At 38.5% G+C, this 26,594-nt stretch overlaps 4 non-coding genes across 4 annotated transcripts; all 4 read left to right on the plus strand.

The window, feature by feature from the left end:
* The first annotated feature begins 18,505 nt into the window (after window positions 1-18,505).
* On the plus strand, window positions 18,506-18,696 carry LOC148067063 (U2 spliceosomal RNA). Its single transcript, XR_015713285.1, has one exon. It is a non-coding gene; the product is annotated as a U2 spliceosomal RNA (small nuclear RNA).
* Window positions 18,697-20,761: 2,065 nt separating this feature from the next.
* LOC148067064 (U2 spliceosomal RNA) lies at window positions 20,762-20,952 on the plus strand. The gene has a single exon (XR_015713287.1). It is a non-coding gene; the product is annotated as a U2 spliceosomal RNA (small nuclear RNA).
* A 1,049-nt stretch (window positions 20,953-22,001) lies between these two features.
* Window positions 22,002-22,166, plus strand: LOC148067065 (U1 spliceosomal RNA). Its single transcript, XR_015713275.1, has one exon. It is a non-coding gene; the product is annotated as a U1 spliceosomal RNA (small nuclear RNA).
* Window positions 22,167-25,038: 2,872 nt separating this feature from the next.
* Window positions 25,039-25,131, plus strand: trnay-gua (transfer RNA tyrosine (anticodon GUA)). Its single transcript is given in 2 exon segments — window positions 25,039-25,081; window positions 25,096-25,131. It is a non-coding gene; the product is annotated as a tRNA-Tyr (tRNA).
* Window positions 25,132-26,594: the final 1,463 nt, after the last annotated feature.

The raw sequence follows: 26,594 nt of genomic DNA on the forward strand, positions 1-26,594 counted from the left end.
TCTTTCAACAGTTACTATAACCTAATGAAAACAATTTAAATCACCCTCAAATAATCTTTTCATATATTGTCAAGTAAGAAATTTTGCATCAAAAAACTTCCCCAATTTTCCCTCTTCACCTCCTCAACAACTGACCGACACTTTGCTCACTTTTAAATGCAACAATAGAGGTATTACTTTGTTTCCACACATACTCATTTTCAATCTTGTCCTAACCTGAGCATCTTCAACACTGATCTCACTCTGCTTTCTGTCTCTCAGTGTGAAGTATCACAATTATTGCAGACAAGCACTCAGTGGCCACATTGCACTCACTGGAAAATGCCAAGACATTGTCTTAATACTGCAAAATATACCAGGTATTTGTTTCCTGCTCCTCAATGCAAACAACTGAAAATAATGACAATTATGTTTGCAATGTGTTGTTCAAAGTCTTTATTAATCACCAATGTTCTACAGTATAATCAAATGCTGTACTATCACTGAAATACTCACTTCAGGCTAGAAGTGCATCACTCTGTTGTCAGCTGCTCAGTGAAGTGAACTTATTCATTTCTCATTTAAAGCCAATTCAAATTAAAATAAAAAAACACATGTAGAAGTATGGAATGAATAATGAAATAATTGTTTCTATTGATAAAACAGTAAAAATGTCAGTGCAATTTTCATTATCGTATTTTTTTATTAATAATTATATATTATTTTTATTTGGGATCCATGGTGCGGTAGTTGGACACAAGCTGGGGTCTGATCACCCCAAACTGGGCATCCAGGTTAGGATGTCTGATGATTAATGAACCGAAATACCCTTTGACTGCACCCTATCACTGATAAAGGGTCCAAGTATCACTGTGAGGTGTATTCAAGTTCTAATGCAAATTTCTAGCCTCCTTAGGAGGAAGAGTCTGCTCTGATTTTTCTTGTACACAGCATTCACCTGTGGTCCAGGTGGACTCCCAGGTGGACTCCCAGGTATTTTTCGGCTGGACCACTTCAATGAACTGAACATTTATCGTGAACGGACACTGTTTCAGTTTCAGTTTCAGTGAGGAGGGACTACTGCAAAAGTCATGATCATCTCCTTGGTTTTTGATGCATTAAGGATCAGACAAGTTCTGGGAGACGGTATTAAAAGTCCTGTTGAAGTCAAAGAACATCAGCCTCACATAGGCTCTAGTCCCATCCACTACACTTTTATCTTGGTAGGCAAACTGCAGGGGTCAAGAGCTTTCTTGACCTGCGATTTCAGCAGTCACAGTACTAGCCTGTTACTATGGAAGATGTTAATGCCACTAGTCCGTAGTCCTTGCCTCCTGCCAGCCTTACTACCTCAGGGATGGGTACAAGGCAGAAAGCAGGTAGAGACAAATCCAGTTTAAAGACTTTCGGTAAAGATAGTATGTAGAGAGTCAGCTAACTCTGACGCACATTCCTTCCTTAGCTCCACACAGACCTCCTCTACAGTGAAAGTAGTCATGACTGGATTTTTGCGAGACTTTTGTAGCTGTCTCAGTGTGGAGAGAGATGTAAACAACTACAGCACCTCTTCATCCCGACAACAGCTCTTCTTTTTCATGTGACCAGGCTGACACCATTTATTTTTTGACGCGCATGACAAGTCCACCGCCATTTGCTTCAACACACGCTTTTATGTATTATGTAACAGCTGCATTGGGAATGTTGCGCTAACTCAACATCCTCTAAAGGGCTTCATGATCTCCAGTGGGATAAGGTGTTTAATACCACTTTGGCATCATTGTAGCCGAAGGAGCTCATCTCTGGAGTACTTAAACATGCACATTTTTCTTTTAAAAACTAACTGTATTCCATCAAACATGTTGCTACTTGGACTTGCTGCCACCGTAGTTAGCGCAAGCGTAACGATAGTAGTCAGTAATTGTTTTTGTAAAGGAGGAACTGTTGGCTGTTTAAATGCGAAAGATTCATGATTTTTTTATGAGAGGGTTAAATGGAATGGTTGTGAGTTTTGAGCAGAGGAGAGGGTTTGGTTTGAATCGACAGATGATCTTCTCGACCTAATGCTGTGTTGTTGGAATGAAATGTATGTAACTGTTTTGTGTTTATAGTTGCTGGGATGTCTCTATTGGGTCTTTGCGTTTGTATGGTAGATGACCAGATATTATCTATTTTTTTAACCAAAAAAATTCAAGGAACTTGTTGCAGTTAGTATGCATATGCATGTGGAAAGAAGTGTCTGTTGAAGGATCTGATGTTTAAGGGTTTTGACTCACTGTAGAGAAGAGCTGTTGTAGTTGCCTGTGTTATTGTTAATGGCTGGTGAATAGTATTCTGACCTAGACACAGAGAGAGCAACACAACGGTGCCTCGTGGAGTAATACATGCATTACCACACCACATGGTGCCAAAGTGCCACGTGGTGTGGCTTCGTAGCTCATCAACATTTCGGCATATTGTTGGGCGCCATGTACCACATAAGATGGTTCAAGGTCAGTAAGTACAATCAGAATTCAAACATAGGGTGCACTGTGCTGTGTCTGTACTAAACCTGATTATTCGTTTTTTACCTAATTCGTCAATAGGCCAAAAAGATCAAAATGGTCTACTCACTTATTCTCTCATGCTACAATAGCGTGAATAAGCCAACTCACATATGAAGAAAGAAAGAAACTGTGTTTATAATCCGGTTCACTTTATTGTCCGGAAAATACAATAATGAAAATAGCACTGAAATTTTTCACTGTTTTATCAATAGAAATAATTATTTCATTAGACATTCCATACTGATGTAATTGAAGAAACAAAAGCTGTTTTTAATAGTATATTGTGGAATTCCAAAGCATTTCAACACAGTTAATCATAATTAATGCTGTCCGCTTCTGCTCTGATTTACTCAAAGAAATGCTGCAAGACTGTAACATTCAGTGCAAGACCATAATAGATTAATTTTAATTGATCATGTTTTGTTGGCTGTTTCCTGTTAAAGCAGTCTCCACTGAGACTCAGTAGATCTAATCATAAAACTAATCTTGCCAGCACATTCCCAAGTAAATACATGAGCATAAGCGTGGAGGCACTTCTCACGGCTCGTCCAAAACCACTGATGAACCTCTCTCCTTGCCGGCTTTTTATTCCATAGTTCAGACGACTACACACTTGAATACAAACAGTTTGTTCATTTGTTGATGGACGAAGCCAGGAAAGACTGGTTTTCTGTATGAGTCAGTGAGCGCTGCATAAGAGCCTGCAAGGGCAGACCAATTTGCTTATTATGGTGAAGTCACTGTATCTTAATGCACAAACTGTCATTTCTCAAGAAAAGCAACTCTAACTGGGAACATTCCTTCGAGCTCATTGTGAGCCGCAGCAAGCATGAATCTCCTTCATGTTAATGTCAATGTTTCTTCTGAATCATCATCATGATCAGTTTCATCCACATTGGATACGTAAAAATAATCTCAGATTCACACTTTTCCCCTGTCCGAAGTGACCAAAATCCCTTATGTTTACACTGATTAAAGCCCGACCCTTAAAATCATGAGGTGGCTTATCCCACTTTAGAGACAGAACATGATGGCCAGTGTCAAAATGACTATACAGAGGACAGCTCTTATTCATGTAGCTTAATTTTTTTCTGTTCTGAGTCATATATAGTAAGATGCAATTTACTACTGGATACATTTGTTTACTCTAAATAAGGCAAATTTGAAGTAGTTTCAGTGGCAGTTTAAAGTAAAGGAAGTATCCTCCATTCAATTATATGGATAACTATAAGGTGACTAGTGATGTCAAAGTTGCAACAGAGAGAAGCATCAATTCGTATAACACAGCATTCAACTTTTAATCTTCAAAAAGAGGACAATCATTTTTTCGTAAGTTCATCATCTCGACATTATTGTTCACATATATTGTTTTTTGTGTTTCTTTTTCATTTATATATATATATATACATACACAAAGGGCCGGACCTAAAAAGCACACAAGGTGGTCAGAACAAACACAATATGGTACACAATAATTAGAAATGACACATTAATCTCAGTTTCCTTGAGGCCAGGGCACTCATCACTGCCTCGAGAGCTGATTGGCTGATTGGCTGGTGCATTTGCCTGTTTCCATTTACTTTCCTAAGCTTTGGAACAATCTTCCTCTCTCTTTGCGCTTGATGGATCTACTGACTCCTTTAAGAAACATCTTAAGACGTTTCTATTTGTTCAGGCTTTTCCTTGATTTTCTGGAACTCCTGTGTTGTTCTCAGTATTATCTTGACCTTTAAAGTATGTACTTTTTTGAGTATTGTTTTGATTGTTAAAGCGCTTTGTGACCCTGGTCTGGAAAAGCGCTATATAAATAAATATTACTTACTTACTTACTTACTTATTTGGTGCTGATACGACAGCATATTTCACAGCACTGCTACTTAGGTAGGAAGACCTAGCAAAGTTCACACATTTAGATGACCAGACAAAAATGAAGACACACTAAAATTTACTTGTTTAATCTTTTCTACATGATGCTAAAGATGGAGTCTATCTTAAAGAAAATCTTTTGATGGAACCAGAAGTTTGGCATGGCCTCCTCATCCGTTTTAATTAGCCTGTATATTATTCAACAGAACTAATATATTTAAACAGAAAAGAGGAAATTGCATTATTAAAGAAACTTCAATAAAAAAAGATTTAAAAAGGACAACAATGATGTTCTGTCTGCTGAGATGATTAATTAACTCTCTGTCATCAAGAATTTACCAAGCATAGAGAATATCACAGAGTCTGATTATGTGACAAGTCAGGCACAAAAATGGCTGTGTGTGTCTTTAATGACAGAATAGACAATAGCCATTTCCTGCAGCCTGTTGACGCTGAGTCAACATGTTTCCTGCTGTCAGAGGTTATTGACATTCCTGATTATGAGAACATTTATCCCTGCTGGCTATTTTGCATACAAACGTTGAGGCGTCTGGAACCTTTATGAGCCATTTGAAACCTTTTTCTACAGGAAAGAAAACACTGGGAGCCACATAACCCTTTTGACTTTTAAAACGAAATATTCCATATAATGTTTACTTAATTTGTTTGCCTTAATGCTATATATAAACAAACAAAAAATAGATATGATATTTATTATAATAATGTTTTGTATTTTTAATGCAGTGTGTATTATTGTACTTAATCTATTAAACTATGTTTTTATATTTATTCTTTGTGACTCTGAAAGGTAATATATAAATTAAGATTTACATTGGATTAGATAAACTTTATTGATCCCTCTGGAGATCTCTTTCGGGAATACAGCACACAGCAACACAGACGATAGATTCATAAAACAAGAACAAAGTGCAATAAAAAGAAAGTGCAAAATGACACAATATAAATCTAAAGATAAAGAACATAGATCAAATAAAAATAACAATAAGGATACAAGGTGAACATTGAACTGTCGTCATCCATGATGGACAGTAGTTTGTTGAGTGATCTCCTCTCTGCAACTGAGTACAGTCTACTCTGAACGTTCTTATACACATGGTCTGTGTTGCAGGACCAGTCCAGTTTACTGTCCAGCCACATCGCCTCTGATGGACACTGGGCGTGGCTTTGTCCTTGACCTCCCAAAGTTCAACTGCAAGTGGTTCCTCTCACTCCAGTCCACAAAGTCTCATATCAGACTCCTGTACTCGTCGTCGCTGTTGTCCCTAATGTATCCAACAATGGCAATGTCAACTCAGCTCGGAGTTTTAGCAGAAGTCTGGAGTGAATATGGTGAAGAGGAGAGGGGCCAGAACTATCCCCTAAGGTGCTCCTGTACTGCATACCACAGTGTCAGACATGATGTCCTTCCTTAGTCAGAGATCCAGGAGACCAGGCCACGGTCCAGATTTATCTATGCCAGTTTGTCCTGCAGCAGAATAGGCTGGAGGGTGTCCAGGAAGTCCAGGAAAAGAATCCTAACTGAGCCGCTTCCTTTATCCAGAGTAGGTCCGATGCAGGAGGTGAAGGATGGCATTTCTACACAAACCACGGGCCGGTAGGAAAACTGCAGGGGGTCTTGCGTGCGGAACTTGTGGCCTGAGATGTTTGAGGACCAGCCGCTCCGGTGTCTTCATCAGCTGCGAAGTCAGTGCCACCGGTCTGTAATCGTTCAGCACGATCGGCCAGCTCTTCTTCCTGACTGAAACGATACAGGAAGTCTTCCACAGGGTTGGTACTTTCCCCCATATGTAGACTGAGGTTGAAGACGTGCTGGAGCGGCTCAGCTAGTTCAGCAGCGCAGGTCTTTAGCAGTCGAGCAGATACCTTGTCAGGAAGGTGGGCAGGTTCTGAAGCGGTCTCCCTCAAGGATCGCTTCACCTCCTGCTGTCCTGACTGCATGGCGTCTCTGTCTCTGCTCCTGAGAGCCATCTTTTTCCTTTTAAGGACATCCTTGACCTCCTTTGTTACCCACAGATTATTATTAGGGTAACAGCGGTAACAGCGGGGCGACAACGTCTAAGCACAAATTCAAATCATCCTCTAGAGTGATCACGTCTGTCACCATTGGAGAGTACTGTGACTGCAGGTTATGATCAGACCTTCCAACGGGGACAATCCACAGACTGGTGGAAAGTAAGCAGTGTAGAGTCCAGGTTGCCATGAGATGATGATAAAAGCGTATGGATGCTGATTCTGAAGTCTCGGAGGAATGTAAACACACATGTGCGATCAAGTGACTGAACTCGCGTGGTCGATAGTATGGCCACATTAGCCGTTTATTCGCGTACATAATGAGACATCCTCCTCTTTACTTCCCGCAAGCATGTGTGTCTCTGTCGGCGCTTACGATGGTTAAGCCCAGCAGTTCCACATTAGTGTCCGGAGTCAGCTGAGTGAGCCACGTCTCTGTGAAGATCAACAAGCTGCTCTCTCGGTAGATCCGCTGGTTGATGAGGGCAGCCTTTATTCTCTTGCCAGCTTGTGTTGAACCCACACATCAACATTTACTCATTGACTGGCACCACCCCTTGCAGCGAAAACTAGGTGTCATCAGAACGCCGGGCTAAGAGTGTCCCCACAAGAAAAGAAATAGTTTAAAAGAAAAATACTTAAATTAGTTTTTAAAAGCTATCACGACCTCTGGATACCTTATAGGGTTAGTTCACGCATGATTCAAACTTATTTTCTATTCACCCTCATGTCGACTAAGGGTTCCATCGGCTCCATTTTAGAGTTAAATGCAAAAATGTACGTTCATTTTATTGTAGGACTGGAGCTCTGGTTCATCTTCCACAAAGAAGAAAAAGAAAATCCATATGCCTCCATACAGCTTGTCCGTATTTGTATTAAAGCCTTGACGAGAAGTATTGTTCCGGAAAAATTGGACAAACCTGTATTTAACGCTGGTTTGTGGCAGACATTTAAAGAATACAACTACTATAAGCCGTACACTGGGTAAATATCGCAAGCCCTTCCAGTGTAGACAGGCTGTATGAACTTATGTACCTTGTAGGCCGAAGGTGTTCAGTGAAGAGTAACATGAAAATTTCCCTTTCCAGTCCACCACAGATCTAAGAACACAATTTACTCATAGTAGTATTTTTGCATGAATAACAAATTACAAAGTGCTTTTTATTATTTTTTCAGTAGAATAATGTGTGGTTTGGGATAAAAATGCAGCATGAATCCATTTTTTTTAATATAATAGTGCACACATTCCCTTGAGCACAGAGGTCAGAGAGTCTTGGGCCATTTTATCTTAAGTCAGCTAATGATGCCACCAATGCTTATCAATGATTATGATATTCATCGACTTAAACTGATTTGAATCCCAATTTGTATGGATTTATTAAATAATATCTTTGTTTGTTGTTTAGTTTAATCAGGTAGAAGTTTAAGTTTAGCGTCAGAAAATATTAATCTATTGTTATGACATTGTACTGAATAAAACACTGCTTCCATGTTTTGTTTATTGGTTGTTCACGTGATGTGGACAGTAGTTCCTACTTATTTATTGCATCATTATATGAGAAAAAAAGATTGGTCCCTTTTCTTCTTGACACTTATACATGAGGTGCTGCAAGGATCCAGAGGCTCCCACATGATAACAAATTGACTGGAACTAGTTTAAGAAAGCAAATCAGGAAATGTCATCGCTCACCTTAACCACTTTAGATAAATTAAAAGATTTAGTTATGGAAATGTTAAAGTGTCATATTGAGAAGTGATTACGTAACACTCCTGCAAGCGGGAAACATTGTATTACAAATGATCATTGAACCTTTGAACCAAAGAATATAATGATCCACAGTTTACTATAAATTTCAACTTCAGCTGACAGAGGTTAATAGACGTGAAATGTTTGTCTCATGATCTGTTTCCCAGTTTCAGGCGTGTAAATGTGTTGGTCACCCTCCTGTCACAAGATGTTTTCAATGTTTACAGGTGTCAAAATAGAAGCTCTCTACTGAAGTAAATAATTATACTTTGAAGAGGTTTTATTAAAAGTTTCTATGCAACTGAAAAAAAGTTGAGTTCTGTGTTAAAAAACGCAAGTCACTGCAGGCATATTTTCATATATATAAACAGACCTGTCTGGTCTCCTGTTAAATAAGTAGTTGTAAGTTTCACAGGACTTGTTTAGACACTGATCTTTGGGATTTGAGCTAAGTGAGACCCGTGTTCACAGTGTTTTTTAAGGACAAAACCGTCCACAGATCATAATTATGATATGAAATTATGAGACCCCAGTGGATCACTATAGTTTAATTTGAAAAGATTCTCAATTAAGATTATCATGTGAACCCTGCAATGCTAAACAACAATAAAGAGAAGAGTAACGGATGTGATAAATAATCGCAGTCTTTCCGTTTTTTTTTTTTTATTATTATTTTTTAGGAAATGTAATAAAATAAACGCTCTTTCTGGCACAGACTGCTCCAAGATCACCCGTTCACAGTGTTCATGCCAAGGCTGTGCAAAGGCAAAAACATTACAAATGAAATAAAAATAAACATTAAAAATGTACGTTCTACTACTACATACAAACAGCACCATCTAAAGGAAGAAACGAAACAGAGTCAAAAACAATTCACAACAATAAACAATGATTAAGTCATTAAAAATAATAAAAAGAAAATAAACGGTCTTTCCGGCACAGACTGGTCCAAGATCACCCGACGAACACATACACGATCTAAATAAATATATAAAAATGAGGATATCTGATGATTAACTAAACATGTGTTTGACAAAATACATAAATACATAACATCACCCAGACAATTTGACAAAATATAGCACTTATAACACTCACATGACGTCAACAAGACAATATTCACAACATATTATTAATTCAACAAAAGGATGACATGGATTTCTTTAACAAAACTTTCACAACTCACCGTTCACAGTGTTCCTTCAACTGTGAACAGTGAGTTGGTAGAGGCCTGCAGAAGTCCCGCTGTCAAAACACCAGAAAGTAAAAGTACAAAAAGTGAAACAAAATAATGACATTAAAATAAAATAGCTTATCGAGATACGAATTTACAAATAAATCCAAAAAAAGAATACAAGCAAAACACAGAAACAAAAAATAAATAGATAACACTTCTAAATCTCTCACAAAATGCCAAAGAAAAAAGAAAACATAATTTTAATGATCAGAAAAATAATCTCAGCTCTAACACTACTTATTGTTAACCATTTGGACAAAGAGTCGAATGGCAAAAATATGTAAACAGTCACGAGTTATATATATATCTCTCCAGTTATTATTTAAATAAATCACTTATGTAACTTTGTCTGGACGATCTGTTACAAGAGTCTTGGAAAGTCATGTGAAAACCCAACTTCTTAACAGCAGTGAGTCAGAGACAGTGTAATAAGAAGTACTGAGAACAAGTTTAGATCTAACCAGGGTGATTACCTGACAAAAGAGCCTTTATCCCATTTATACATTCTGTATATGGAAACTATTTTTGGAAACCATATATTTCCAAACATGCCACGACTGTCAATGGGATGTGCCTGAAACAATCTCTTCAAAAAACAATGCTGCTTTATTAAGTGTTTTTTTCACAAGGGAAATGGCAAACATGATTGTCTTTATTTAACAGAACTGTAAAAATATCATCGATAACTTTATTGATTTTCTTGTTAGGAGCACAAGTTGTTAGTACAGAAGTTCAATGAATGAATCCAGAGACACAGCATCAGTAGTAAGTATTTTTCAGCAATCTGACCATTTTAATATATATTTGCCTTGTCCCAACAAAGAAAAAAGAAAAGATTATGAAAATCACTCATTCATGCAAGCGCACAAGTGCACACATACAAAAATCATTTAGCAGCTCACAGTTCCACAACATCTCGCTTTTAGTTGCTTTGAGACAACGTGCATACATGCGGTACTGTAAGATAGTTCTCCCACCACCATGTTACAAAAAAAAGTTATGACACAGTAGATCTTACATATATAGTAATCATTGTACTGTTTGATTGTATCACATTGCGTCCTCTGTCTTTCTTAATTCCATTAGAATTGCATGTGTCTGATGTAACCATGGATGTAACCATGGATGTAACCATGGTAAACTTGAAAGTACACTGACCCTGTTTTTCTCACTTTGTTCTAGTTTCAAGCTAGGAAGTGGAAAGACTATCACGCTGCCTCGGGGTTTAGCACAGAACATACTATATACTGTGTGTGCTAAATAAATAAATCATCCTCAAACAAGGAATAGAACACTACTTATACTGTTCCTCTGCAAGAGATTGACAGCCCAACCCCCTGACCCCCCATGTCATATGATGCACCGCATGGCTTGTATCTCATCAGTTCCTAAACAGTTGCTGCCTATCCACATTGATTTATGTCAGTGTGATGAAGATGTTAATTATATAAGTGTGTCATTAAATTATGCACAGAGTTGCACAGAATATATCTCCTTGGTAATTCAACTTGGCTTTGCATAAAATAGAACAAGACAATATTATCATTTTGTGTTTTTAACTTGTACAGTGTTGGAGACAAGATCATATATTCCTTTATTTGTGCCCTTTGTAATAAAAAAACAAAAACAAATTAAAACATACAGGGAAATCTATACAGGAGTTATAGCATATTTGTAGATATAAAATCTATTTTTGTTTTTCGCAGCGACGTCATCAAATTGCTAATTAAGAAAGTAAAGGGTTTGATAGTTTCATCATCATCCTCTACATGTAATAACGTACAATTACTCTCTCAAAAGTTAAAAGAGGAGCACCTTCAGTTCCCTGACCAGTCTGACCAGTATTGTCTGACCAGTCATCCGTGGGGAAACTGTTGATTGGGCCGACACAGTGAGAAATACATTCCTTGTCAAGGGGTGGTTAGATCCCTGTGAAGACGTTCAATCACACTGAGAAGATACTCACTATAAAATGAAATTCTTAGGTTGCAGAAGTGTTTTTAAATCACCGGCTTGAGTTTCTGGCACTGAAATAAGGGGTGTGTGATGAGTCACTGGCTAAAAGTTATTTCAGATGGAAAAAAACAATCCCATAACCAACATTCTTTTTAAAAGCCCTATTTGGACGCACATGTCACAGCTTTAGCCTTCTCACCGTGCACACTTTGTAATTTATTCCCTGGAATCAGCCCAGTTTACTTAAGCTCGAGCACCACTCACTGTGCCTGTGCATGTTCACTCGCCCTGCCCTCGGACTGGGCTTCAAGGTCTAGACCCACTTCTGCCCTGACCACGTCTTCTTGTCTGATCCCTAGCAAACCACCTCTCCTCCTGCCCCTGTCATCTGTTGGATTTAAACTTGTCTGGTAACTTTTATTCTAAGTTTTTGCACTTTATAATCCAAGCTAATGCTAAATATGTCAATCAATTTGGTAGGTAGGTAGGTAGGTAGGTAGGTATGATTACCCATGTAATAATGGTAACTAATGATGAAGATTGGACTCAGTCATATCTCATAAAGTGGCTGTTGAGTGTTCACGTTTATATAAGCAGTGCTGTGAAAATATTGATAAAAGAATGAATAATGATCTGTAATAATGATCTCTGTTTAATCTTTTTAATTAATCTATTTTTAATATCACCTACAATAGCTGTTAAATTGTCAACTTTAGTATTTGTATTTTATTTCATCATTGTATCAGATTAAAAAATGGATTTATGAATCATTATTGTATTATATAAATATATATATATATATATATAAAGATAAAAGACTCAATTCTGTTTTTTAGCCGTTTGTCCTTTTCCCTTTCTTACAGGTTGGGGTCCCATAATTTCAAACCTGATGCCCTTTCATGAATCTATGATCCCGAGCCTGTTGCCAAGGAACCAGAACCCATCCTTCCACGGACCTGTGTGGTTGGAGCTGTAACTTGGCAGATAGAAAATCAGGTTCAGCAGGCAAATGGTGAGGGCCCGCCACCTTGTGGGTGCCCCGATAATCAATTATTTGTCCCAGTCAAACTGCGTCCGCAGGTGATCCACTGGTCCCCACGTCGCTGCTTTCCTGCCAACCGGGGGTTCGGCCGACAATGTTCGCCATCGTCAGGAGGTTATGGTGGCCGTCCATGGAGCTGGAGGTCCGGGAGTACGCCGAGGCTTGTTCTGTTTGCGCCCCGGAACAAGACATCCTCAAGATCATGCATGGGACTGCCTCAGCCGCTCCCATCCCCTCCAGACCGTGGGCAGACATCTCAATGGACTTTGTCACTGGGCTCACGATCTCGCAAGGTAACACCACGGTCCTCAATGTTGTGGACAGGTTCTCCAAGATGGCCAGGTTCATAGCCCTGCCCAAATTGCCGTCAGCCAAAATCATGATTAACCACTTTTTCAAAGTTCATGGTTGTCCCAAAGCCATTGTCTCAGGCCAGGGGCCCCAATTTGCTCAACATGGAGCAGACCTGGTCTGGGTAGAGTATGCTCATGGTCAAGCCCCAGGGTCCCGGCCCCCCCACCCCCTCCTCCAACTCCTGAAGTGGTTGATGGAGGACCGTTCTAGAAGGTCAAGAAACTGCTGACTGTACGCAACCGGGGCCGGGGCAAGCAATACCCGGTGGACTGTGTAACCCGCATTTCAGTGTATTTTATTGTTGCGGCTCAACTTCTGGTATAAACTGGAAGCTCCCCACTTGACGCTGTCCTCCGCTGTGTCTGTGGCCTGCTTTGGCTGCTGTGAGCAAGCGATCAAAGCCCTGCAACTTTCTTTTCAAGATGAGCCTTTCGCCGACTTGTTAGCACCATGAAATTAAACTTTGAATATATGATCAGTCGCTAACCCTTGTTCAAACCCCCATAGACTCCACACTTTTATGTTGGGTGCGCCTTAGCCCACGGAACTCAACGCACGCTGTTACTTCATTACAAATGACAAAGTATTTATTAAGTGAGTGAAGTCCTGGATCTCACAGTTGCAGTTTGGAAGGCTTTTCCGTATTTGTGTCGAACAAGATATAGGGAAATCATTTTGATTATCTAGAATGATCATTAAAGTCATGTCAACAATATTGTCCTTCTGTATCATTATTACCAAAAAATGACCATGTTAGAATCAGACACGGTGATAATGTACAAATGTTGAGATGAAGGTGACTAACATGAAAGGTTGCATGTGAATAGGACAATAATTCAAGACATTAATGTGAATGAATTAGTACATGGAGCAGGAGGTGATGAGATGTGTTCCATCGATGAAAGTGTGGTTTCATCCATGCCAACACTGCTTATCTAGTGTTTACAATAGTCACTTTCTTTTCATTGTCCTGTGCTGATTCGCTAGCTAAACCTGGCACTCGACCAATCAGATTGACCATTGAGTATGACTGAGACGAAAAGACTTAACGCGTGAACCCACCTCTTTTGTCGTCCGACTAGGAACGACTACGACGACTAGGACTCCAGCCTGGGTCGAGATACACCACAGGGACTCGGGGAACCCACCACACAGGACTGCCAGACGGCATCAGACGCACGATAATCGTCGCGGTTTGGGCAAGACCATGCGGGTGGTTGCCGGGGTAACCAAAACAAACAAGATGGCGGGCAAATTCTTGCGGTAGATGAAGTTTTCAACATGCCGAAGACTTCGAGAACGGTTTTAAAGCCTGCCGTTCAGGTACTTTCAGGCTCAGAAGACATTCTCGAGTACGTTACCATTAGGTCAAGAGGGGTCAGAATATTGATATATTTGCACGATTTGTTAATCCTTGCATCCTCTCGACAAGAGTTGCAGGATCAAACTGCAACTGCAAAAGCATGTTAGAACCAAGTCAACACATGTCCTACCTTGGTCTGTATCTAGACTCCAGAAACATGACAGCTATGTTATCAGACGAGAGAAAGGTGTCGTTACTACACCAGTTGGACAAGGTTCAAATAACCTTGTCTCTACCAGCCAGAGATATAATGTCACGTCTGGGTCTTATGGTGGCCGGCCTACCCAGTGGTCAGGCTGGGCTTGTTAAAAAATGTTAAAAAAGACATCTTCAACAGTGTTTTGGGCGTCTCCGACTTTATCCAATTCGAGACAAGGGCCACATGCTGACTGTTCCAGCCCTCGCCATGAAGAACATAGACTTCTGGAACTCTCCCAGCCGGCTCCAGAAAGGAGTCACATTGGGTTGTGTACATCAGTAGACTCATGTGTTCACAGACGTGTCCCTGACCGGCTGGGAACGGACTTGAGGACAGGACAGTGTGCGAGGAGTTTGGCGGAACACACCAAAACACATAAATGACCTCGAACTGTGGTTCCGGAGGTCCTCCACAATATTATGAGGACAGGCTTCCTCTCCAAGATGGTACCTGATGAGTGGACGAGGTCATGAACCGCAGCTAGCCGACCATTCTGAGCGAGAAAGATGTCCAGTTCACGGCCATGCTCCTTCAACTCCCAAGTCAGAGTCACTTCTGCATGACGCATCCAAGATTACAATCGCTTGTTGACCTTTGCAATACACCAGATATCCACCAGCTCCAAAAAGCAGAAATCCAGTTATGATAAATCCAAATAGGTAGATGTCTTCCACGTACTCCACAGAAAGAACCATTCCATCAGGACATGAGGGTTACCCTTTGCCAGCTCTTCTGGTTGAAAAGATTTTATCAATTGCATTGAGAGACCAGCAGACCAAATCCATGTTTATGATTTTGAGATTTAGGAAGGAATATAGAGTGAATCTCTGACAGATGAGACAGGACAAAGTGCAGTAGGAGAGAGTAGGACAGGAGCAAAAGAAAAAGCGACCTTCGTTCGAGAGCTGAAGAGAGGGAGGGAAGAAGGGAGATGTTTTCCGTGTGAATGTTAAAATCACCCAGTATTATTGTGTGAGGTGATAGAGACGACAGATGTTAGTGGAAGGCAGCAAAGTCGTTTAAAAAAAATCACTATTTGATTTGGGGGAGCCGTAAACAGAGGCGATGATGGTAGGAGTGGCACCAGACATCTTACCATTGGATTGGAAGGTTTTGAAATGTAAATAAACCCGTCCGGAAAGTACCGTATTTTCCGGACTATAAGTCACAGTTTTTTTCCTAGTTTGTCCGGGGGTGCGACTTATACTCTGGAGCAACTTATGTGTGAAATTATTAACACATTATTAGCGGTATATCATTTCACATGTTATTTTCACACTAAACCACAAGAGGGCGCTCTATGCCTGTGTTGATCATTTCCACGTAGAAGAGGAAGCATCTTCTACCTCCGGAGTTAGTTAGTTGTTTAAAAGTGACACGAGGATGAAGAGTTATTTGGAGTTACACGGATGGTTTGGTAAACTTGTTAGTTATTTATGCTATAGTTCTCTGAATAACTCTTCATATGTTATGTTAACATACCAGGTTCTCACTTCATGTAACGTAACGTACAATTATTCTGTTGTTGCCTCTAGTTTTATTTTAAATTGTCTTTCAAGATCACATGTCTGTTCTTGGTGTTGGATTTTATCAAATAAATTTCCCCCAAAAATGCGACTTATACTCCAGTGCGACTTATATATGTTTTTTCCTTCTTTATTATGCATTTTATGGCTGGAGCGACTTGTGCTCCGGAGACACTTATAGTCCGGAAAATACGGTAATTGTTCAGAGTGGAGAAGTCGTTGGGTTGTTGCCATGTCTCGGTTAAACAGAGAAAAATTAAATCTTACGTTCAGTGATGAGATCCTGGTTGAGACGTCTCTTGCCAGTTTGTGACCGGGTTTACTGGCGAGCATCGGTTTAACCGAACATGCTTGCTCTACAATTCACTACGTTTGCTGTCGTGGAAGTATTTTGATGCTTATTTTGCAACATTGTGTTAAGTTTTTTTTTTTAAACAATAAATAATTTCTAAAAAATAAAGGTCTAAACAAAAATAAAATGTTCTGATTGACTTTCAAGTTGGCGCCTAACCCTGTATTTATTATTATTTAAGTCCAACAATGTGTTCCTCACTAATGTCGAATGTCCTCGCATGTCCCAGGTGACGCAGGAGGATCTTGTTAGAGCAGCGTTTGCACTCCATGGTCTCCATGGAACTGTCGTCCCATGAAGAAGGTCTAGAGTTATTATTGTTTAGTATCGATCTGCTTCCGTCTTGATGAACACAGACTTACACAGGAATCACTACATCTTGTGCGTCCACACGAACGTTGGCTGTGAGTGAACCAAAACAAAGACCAACCCCACCGTCTCGGCCGAGGCAGAGATGGGAGAGAAAAGTGGATCAGAGTTAAGTAAGGATCCATCAATGGACCGGAGAGAGAGGGAGAAGTTGAAGCTGCACCAGCGAGAGGACATTCTGCTTTCAACAAAATCTAACAGAACCACAATGTGACGTTTCATACACGTATTAAATCAAGACATATTGTGTGTAATGACAAGAAGTTTCATTAATTAAGTCATGGGTATAAAATGTGGATGGATGGATGGATGGATGGATGGATGGATGGATGGATGGAAAGATAGAAAGATAGAAAGACAGACAGACAGACAGATATAACTTTATTGATTGAAATTGTTTTTTCAAATAGCAATACACAGCATTACAGACGATAATTCATAAAAATAAAAATAAGAACAAGAACGAAGTTTCTATAAAAAGAAAGAACAAGATGATACAATTCTAAAAAAAAGTCTAAAGATAAAGAACATAGATCAAAGACAAATAACAAAGACAAACGATACGAAGACTAACATAGAATAGAATGTCAAGATACTTTTACTCCACTCCTGTGGAAGATATTATCATATTTACAATTATTTTTACTCCTTTTCATTTCTTACATGATACACAGATTATATGTGGAAATGCCAATGTAAAAAAATATATATGATCAATTTGTGTTTTACAAATACACATTTAATTGCAATTATTTTATTATTTGATTAATTATTTAATTGTAATTGCCCTTACAGTATTATGTTTTGTATTAAACAAGATAACCGTTTATACCTTTTGATTTAGTTTAAAAATACACTATCACAAGGTTTTGAAAACGTTGTTTCAAATACGTTGTAGTTGGTAAAATACAACAATCGGTTCCGCACGTGGAGGAAACACGTTCAGAGACGTTCAAGTTCTAGCGGAAATTGACGACTTCATGTTCGCCAAATCGCCACTTCAGGTGAGCATCAAGATGGAGGTGGACGTGGCCCTCGGGCTCCTCAAATCTCTTTTTCGGATACTCGGCGTGTCTGGAAGTGTCATTCGCTTGCAGGTAAGTTTCATATCAAATTTGTCAATTTGTCTTTCTTTGCTGTCAAGTTTGTCATATTGAGTTTGTGAGAGTTGAGTTGAAGTACGAAGGGAAGGCCAGAGGCCTGCAAAAAAATATAGCCTTCGGGGAAACTTTCGACGCGAGTTCTGCACAATTTCAAAGCTGACAGTTAATTCTAGTAACTATATATATATATATATATATATATATATATATACGTGCATTTTTCTTTGAAAAGCATTAGTGAAAAATACGGTGTTTGTTAGTTTTCTTCTTTTTTGGAAGTTGTTGAGTTACCGTTTCCCACACGTATTCAACACAAACACGTCGTAAAGTTATTTTGTAAAGTTTAGTTAAAGTGTTTGGTTACATTATATCGTTTTATTTAAAAATTTAAAAATGCGTATTTTTCCTCTTCGTTTTCTTGACATTCGCAGCTTCTCCAGTAGAGGGCGCTATTACTTCACTTGAATAAGCCAAGTCTCGTCTAAACTTTGTCAAACTCGTTTTATAAACTTAAGAAAAGATAGTTTCGCAGTAAAGAAATGTATAAAAAATAATCGAAATGATTATTTCAATCTAAATTGAATTTATTGTTTTGCAATTGGAATTTCAATCGCCGTGATCGCCGATTGGTTAAAATAGCATCACGTGACACGAGGTCGCAGCTGGTTAGCGCTGTTAACTATTAAAACCATCAAAAGTAGATGTTTTGATGAAAGTTAAACTAACTCACGTTCACCAGCGACTCGCGTGTTGTGTAGATAGTAACGTGTGTGTGTGTCACCGTCAGTGTGTTAGTGTGTCTGGAGAATCACTCCTTCAGTTCGAACCTATCGTAGTTATCGCTTCTCGGCCTTTTGGCTAAGATCAAGTGTAGTATCTGTTCTTATCAGTTTAATATCTGATACGTCCCCTACCCGGGGACCATATATTAAATTGATTTTTGGAGCAGGGAGATGGAATAGGGGCTTGCTCCGTCCACTCCACGCATCGACCTGGTATTGCAGTACCTCCAGGAACGGTGCACCCCCTCTAGTGGTCAAAGAAAATAATGCTGTCTCAGTCACATACTTCTTATAGTGTATATACTAGAAGTCAGTATGCATCAGCATAGTGTACGTTCTAACTAGTACGCAAATTCTCAACAGATATTATTGCCTTATCTCAAATTGCGTACTCAGTATTTTTAGTGCGTAAGTGCTTCTCAATTCTTAGTATGCGAAATTTAGTGCACCATGCACACTAAATTAACACTAAAACGCCCACAAAACTGAGTATGGTTCGATGGACACTATCTACACTAAACAGCTCCATCTTAGTGACATTGTAAACGGAAGTTACATCATATGTATATATATATATATATACTGTATATATATATATATATATGGTATATATTCTATGCTGTGGTGTGTTGGGGTGGAAATGTGTCCAAGAGGAGGTCAACAGGTTGGACAGGTTGATCAGTGGCAGGAGTGGAGTGAAAGTATCTGGATGTTCTGTTCTATGTTAATCTTTGTATCCTTTGTCTTTGTTATTTTTCTTTGATCCATGTTCTTTATCTTTAGACTTAGATTGTGTCATCTTGTTCTTCCTCTTTTTGTTCTTCTTCTTATTTTATTTATTCAAACTCTGCTGCTACACACTAACAGGAAATGACGTGACAGCTTCTTCTTCTACTTCTATTTAACAATGGTTTCAACCAGCTGTAGGAACACTATCGCCACCTGCTGGCAGCACGTTTTGCAAGTTTGGAAGAAGAAATAAAGAAAAATATGAGAATCTAAATATCCGCAAGATATTTAATTAAGCTGTGCTTTGTCTCAAATCGCATACTTGCGTACTCAAAGTTAGTATTTTTAGTGCGTAAGTGCGTCTCAATTCTTAGTATGTGAAATTTAGTGCTCCATGCACACTAAATTGTCACTAAAACACCCACAAAACTGAGTATGGTTCGATGGACACTATCTACCCAAGGGGCGGGCAATTAAAATTCTTCAAGGGCCACATTCAATTCTGTGAATGTTGTTAGGGGCCAAAAGCAAAATGAAAGACCAAAAAATCCCTAAAAAAAAGGAAATGCGTCATTTGGTTGTGACATTTATTAAGCTAAATATGCTGCAATTGTATTCTTGGATAGATGAGTTTTTTTCAAAACAGTTCTTCAATTAAATTTAAATGTTCTGAGGGATTAATATATACTCGAAAAATGATACACAAAAAGGAGGGAAAAGGTAAATAAGTCTTATGTGAAAATGTAAATTAATAATAAATACAAAATACATTTGTTAATGCATTAGAACCATTTATACATGATCATACTTTGACATTACGAGGGCCGCATAAATGCAGTCTAAGGGCCGCATGTTTGCCCATGTCGGATCTACCCTAAACGGCTCCATCTTAGTGACGTTGTAAACGGAAGTTAAGTCATATATATATATCTATAGATATATAGATATATATATCTATAGATATATATATCTATATATCTATAGATATATATATTCATATACTTACAGGTGTATTTTCAGCAGCAGTAGAAGGATAAACACGTCTTCGCTGCTGATACCAGCTTAAATATCTCGTGAATATTTTGATTCTCATATTTTTTCTTTATTTCTTTTTCCAAACGTGCTGCCAGCAGGTGGCGATAGTGTTCCTACAGCTGGTTGAAACCATCGTTAAATAGAAGTAGAAGAAGAAGCAGTCGCGTCATTTCCTGTTAGTGTGTAGCAGCAGAGTTTGATTTGAGACGTACTATCTGTGGAGAATTAGTTACTAGTTAGTACAAAAGTAAATGTATAAAATAATTGAAATGATTAATTCAATCTAAATTGAATTTATTGTTTTGCAATTGGAATTTCAGTCGCAGTGATCGCCGATTGGTTAAAATAGCATCACGTGACACGAGGTCGCAGCTGGTTAGCGCTGTTAACTATTAAAACCATCAAAAGTAGATGTTTTGATGAAAGTTAAACTAACTCACGTTCACCAGCGACTCACGTGTTGTGTAGATAGTAACGTGTGTGTGTGTCACCGTCAGTGTGTTAGTGTGTCTGGAGAATCACTCCTTCAGTTCGAACCTATGGTAGTTATCGCTTCTCGGCCTTTTGGCTAAGATCAAGTGTAGTATCTGTTCTTATCAGTTTAATATCTGATACGTCCCCTACCCGGGGACCATATATTAAATTGATTTTTGGAGCAGGGAGATGGAATAGGGGCTTGCTCCGTCCACTCCACGCATCGACCTGGTATTGCAGTACCTCCAGGAACGGTGCACCCCCTCTAGTGGTCAAAGAAAATAATGCTGTGTCTCAGTCACATACTTATTACAGTGTATATACTAGAAGTTAGTATGCATCAGCATAGTGTACGTTCTAACTAGTCGCAAACTCTCAACAGATATTATTGCCTTATCTCAAATTGCGTACTCAGTTAGTATTTTTAGTGCGTAAGTGCTTCTCAATTCTTAGTATGCGGAATTTAGTGCACCATGCACACTAAATTAACACTAAAACGCCCACAAAACTGAGTATGGTTTGATGGACACTATCTACACTAAACAGCTCCATCTTAGTGACATTGTAAAGGGAAGTTACGTCATATATATATATATATATATATCATATATATATATATTTATATGTGTTGTCACTAGTGTTTAAAATTAAATAGTAGTAGAAGAAGAAGCTGTCGCGTCATTTCCTGTTAGTGTGTAGCAGCAGTGTTTGATTTGAGACATACTATCTGTGGAGAATTTGCGTACTAGTTAGTATGCACACTATCCTGATGCATACTAACTTCTAGTGTACTAAGATAAGTATGCGATTTGAGACACAGCATCTGTCCTATTGTATCCAATGGGTTACTGTTGCTTTTTACTTGTAGTTCCATTTCCCACCAACAGTGGGCAGTAGTGACGTTTTTGTGACCACATGGCGGTTTAGACGTTGTCTCACAGAGGGGGGAGGGGAGCTGCTTATATTCTTCTTCTTCTATAGTTATCTTTGTTTTAACATTAATCATGTTTGTACTGCAGTATCACACAGTTGTGTTTATGTAGTAATTCTTCAATCTTGGCCCATTTTAATGCAAAAGTGGAGAATGTTTAGTCCTGCTCCTTTTAAGGACACAGCAATGCATTCTGGGTAATGCCCACATTCTTCTTTGTTTAGTGTTTAAACGTCTTTATTTTTTTTACTTTTCCTCACCCATGGACTACAGCTTTGTTCAGGAACACATCTTGATTATATTCCAGCATGTGATGATGTCTTCTCCACCAGTGTGTGTGTTGTGCTCACGAGTCACTTCAGTACTGCAGGCGTGTACAACTCATACTTACCTGGCAGGGGAGATACCATGATCAAGAAGGTGGTTCACCCAGGGCGAGGCTCAGCCATTGCACTTTAGGTTGTGCTGACCCCTGCGAATTCCCCAAATGTGGGAATCTCGACTGCATAATTTCTGGTAGTGGGGGACTGCGTTCGCGCTCTCCCCTGATTTACTGTCAATGATAAACTAACTTATAATAAGATCTTCATGATCATGATGTAATGACTTCTGATCCATAGTAGTGATGGACACGGCAGTTCTCTTGACTGAACTGAATCACTAGAATCAGTTCATTAAAATGATTCGTTCAGTTCGTTCATTCACCAAATCAATAACTCTGTGCTAATGGAGCTCTGACTGCAATTTCTACTACTTCCTGAACGCAGCCAACAATCCGTTACTAGTTTTAATGATTCAGACCCGAGGTTCACATTCACTGCACCTCAGGGACAATGCAACAAAAAAAAAAAAAGAGGCCCGGTGCGTTCACTGACAAGGACGAGTGACATTCGCGAGGAATCAGCAAATAGAGAAGATCTTGAGGTGTGTTCACAGCCCAACTTGAATCCTCGTTCACTGACCGAATCCCTGACGCGCGAATCACCGGAAGAGAATCCTTTTCACTGACCGACTCTTTGAGAATCACCGGATGAGACCTCGTTCAGTCAAAATAAAACAAAAATAATAATAACAATAAAATGTAATATAAACTTAAATGCAATCAACAATAAATTAAAAAGGCCTTGTTTAAGTAAAAACAAATATTAAAATAAGAAATACTTTAAAACTACACGAGTAGCTGCGCCGTTCGCTGACGCCGAGGATTCAGCGAGTCATAGAATCATCATCATATCATGATAATCATCATCATAGAATCATAGAATCATCATCATCATATTATGATAATCATCATCATAGAATCATAGAATCATCATCATCATATTATGATAATCATCATCATAGAATCATAGAATCATCATCATATCATGATAATCATCATCATAGAATCATAGAATCATCATCATCATATCATGATAATCATCATCATAGAATCATCATCATCATATCATGATAATCATCATCATAGAATCATAGAATCATCATCATCATATCATGATAATCATCATCATAGAATCATCATCATCATATCATGATAATCATCATCATAGAATCATAGAATCATCATCTCCTATCATGATAATCATCATCATAGAATCATCATCTCCTATCATGATAATCATCATCATAGAATCATCATCATCATATCATGATAATCATCATCATAGAATCATCATCATCATATCATGATAATCATCATCATAGAATCATCATCATCATATCATGATAATCATCATCATAGAATCATCATCATCATATCATGATAATCATCATCATAGAATCATCATCATCATCATATCATGATAATCATCATCATAGAATCATCATCATCATATCATGATAATCATCATCATAGAATCATCATCATCATCATATCATGATAATCATCATCATAGAATCATCATCATCATATCATGATAATCATCATCATAGAATCATAGAATCATCATCATCATATCATGATAATCATCATCATAGAATCATCATCATCATATCATGATAATCATCATCATAGAATCATAGAATCATCATCTCCTATCATGATAATCATCATCATAGAATCATCATCATCATATCATGATAATCATCATCATAGAATCATAGAATCATCATCATCATATCATGATAATCATCATCATAGAATCATCATCATCATATCATGATAATCATCATCATAGAATCATAGAATCATCATCATCATATCATGATAATCATCATCATATTATGACAATCATCATCATAGAATCATAGAATCATCATCATATCATGATAATCATCATCATAGAATCATAGAATCATCATCATGATAATCATCATCATAGAATCATAGAATCATCATCATCTTATCATGATAATCATCATCATAGAATCATCATCATCATATCATGATAATCATCATCATAGAATCATAGAATCATCATCATATCATGATAATCATCATCATAGAATCATCATCATCATATCATGATAATCATCATCATAGAATCATAGAATCATCATCATATCATGATAATCATCATCATAGAATCATCATCATCATATCATGATAATCATCATCATAGAATCATCATCATCATATCATGATAATCATCATCATAGAATCATCATCATCATATCATGATAATCATCATCATAGAATCATCATCATCATATCATGATAATCATCATCATAGAATCATCATCATCATATCATGATAATCATCATCATAGAATCATCATCATCATCATATCATGATAATCATCATCATAGAATCATCATCATCATATCATGATAATCATCATCATAGAATCATCATCATCATATCATGATAATCATCATCATAGAATCATCATCATCATATCATGATAATCATCATCATAGAATCATCATCATCATATCATGATAATCATCATCATAGAATCATAGAATCATCATCATATCATGATAATCATCATCATAGAATCATCATCATCATATCATGATAATCATCATCATAGAATCATCATCATCATATCATGATAATCATCATCATAGAATCATCATCATCATATCATGATAATCATCATCATAGAATCATCATCATCATATCATGATAATCATCATCATAGAATCCTCCCACCGGCACGATCGCGGCAGAGTGAGTTCAACTGAACTGAGAAAGGAATGAATCACTTCATGAAGTGATTCGGTTCAGTACGTTCACTCAAAAGATTCGTTCTTCGAACGAATCGTTCGCGAACGACACAACACTAATCCATAGTGACTGACATGATCACAGCTAGTGATTTAAGTTAACAGTAATAATGGCTGCTTTTCTACTAAACTACTTCCTGTTTTGCACTGTCATGCGTCCATCATGCTGGTGACCACTAGTCAGACACTTAGTTAAATATGAGGACAATTGTTTCTCTAAAAGGCAAAAGTTCTAACACTGATTTTCACCTTCGATAGCTTTAGCTCAGTTGGTAGAGCGGAGGACTGTAGTGGTTACGCCAGGTATCCTTAGGTCGCTGGTTCAAATCCGGCTCGAGGGAAGTTTTGTTTATTCCGCTCAAACAAAAAAGGCCCCGATCTGTAGAAACATCGCTATATTTAGGGAAAATTTCCTTTCCGGCCAAATGGTCCTTTCAAGTTCCCTGTGTCCCGACCCCCCATAAAGAGACTTCCTGATTTGCTTCTTGTAATCTAATCATTTAAATGTTCTCGGGTGGGGGTTTCCGTCTTTAAGCCCCCCTTTCCCGGGTGTTTCTTGCTTTGTTCTTTGATCTACAATTTAAGGTGTGATTGGCAGATAAACAGATGTTTTAAATAACCGGTGTCGAATCTAATTCTGATCCGAGCTTGTCTCGAACCAGTGAATCAGTCTGGAGTGAAATGTTGATTGTGAATGTGTAGTCAAACGTTTAAGCTCTTAGATGAAGCAAGTGTTTTTAGTCGCTGTTTACATCCCCCCGCCAGCCAACTCAGTGTCCGCACTTGGGGAACTCCATGACGTCATCAGCGCTTTATAAACGGCTCAGCCTGATTCTGTTTTCATCACTGCTGGTGACTTCAATCAGTGCAACCTACGGACTGTTTTTCCGAAATATTTCCAACATGTGAAAATTCCCACCCGTGATAAAAGCACATTGGACCATGTCTACAGTAATATACGGGGTGCATACAGGGCTGCACCACGCCCCCACTTTGGACACTCAGACCATATATCCTTGTTTATGTACCCAGCCTACAAACAATTATTGAAACGGACAAATCCTGTCAAAAAAATTAAACTGTGGAGTCCAGACACGGAGAGCACCCTGCAAGACTGCTTTGCACGGACTGACTTACTTTGACTTAGGCCTTTGTATTTCGGAACATAGGCCAGTGATGAATAGTTTCCACCCCCGTCTGTCTTGTGCCATCCTCTCCAGCTGTTTCCACGTCAGTCCCTTCTTTTTCACATCTAGCTCTGTGCTCCTCCTCAAGGTGTTTTTGGGCATCCTTCTGCTCCGTTTGCCTTGTGGGTTCCATGTTAGTGCCTGTTTGGTTATTGCCGTTTTGCTTTTTCTTAGTGTGTGACCTATCCAGCTCCACTTTCTCCTTATCAGCTGTATCAGCTCTATTGGCTCTTGCTTGGTGCGTTCCAACAGGTTGATGTTACTGATACGATTTGGCCAGAAGATTCTGAGGATACGTCTAAGGCAGTGGTTGATGAAAGTCTGTAGTTTATTGGTGATGGCATTGGTGGTCCTCCAAGTTTCTGATCCATACAACAGTACGGACGTTGGAGTTGAAGATTTTGAGCTTCGTATTGAGTGAGATGTTCTTAGTTTTCCAGATCTTATTTAATATGTTCAATGTTGTTCTTGCTTTCCCTATTATTGACTTCACATCTTACTCTGTCCCACCGTCCACTGCTATCACTCTTCCCAGGTATGTAAATTTTACGGCCTCTTCCAGTGTCTGGTCCCCAATGTTATAGGACTCATGTTTTTGTTGTTTATCCGCATTATTT

This window comes from Callionymus lyra, chromosome 13 (genome assembly GCF_982586985.1).
Source record: "Callionymus lyra chromosome 13, fCalLyr1.hap1.1, whole genome shotgun sequence".
Taxonomy (NCBI): Eukaryota; Metazoa; Chordata; class Actinopteri; order Syngnathiformes; family Callionymidae; genus Callionymus; species Callionymus lyra.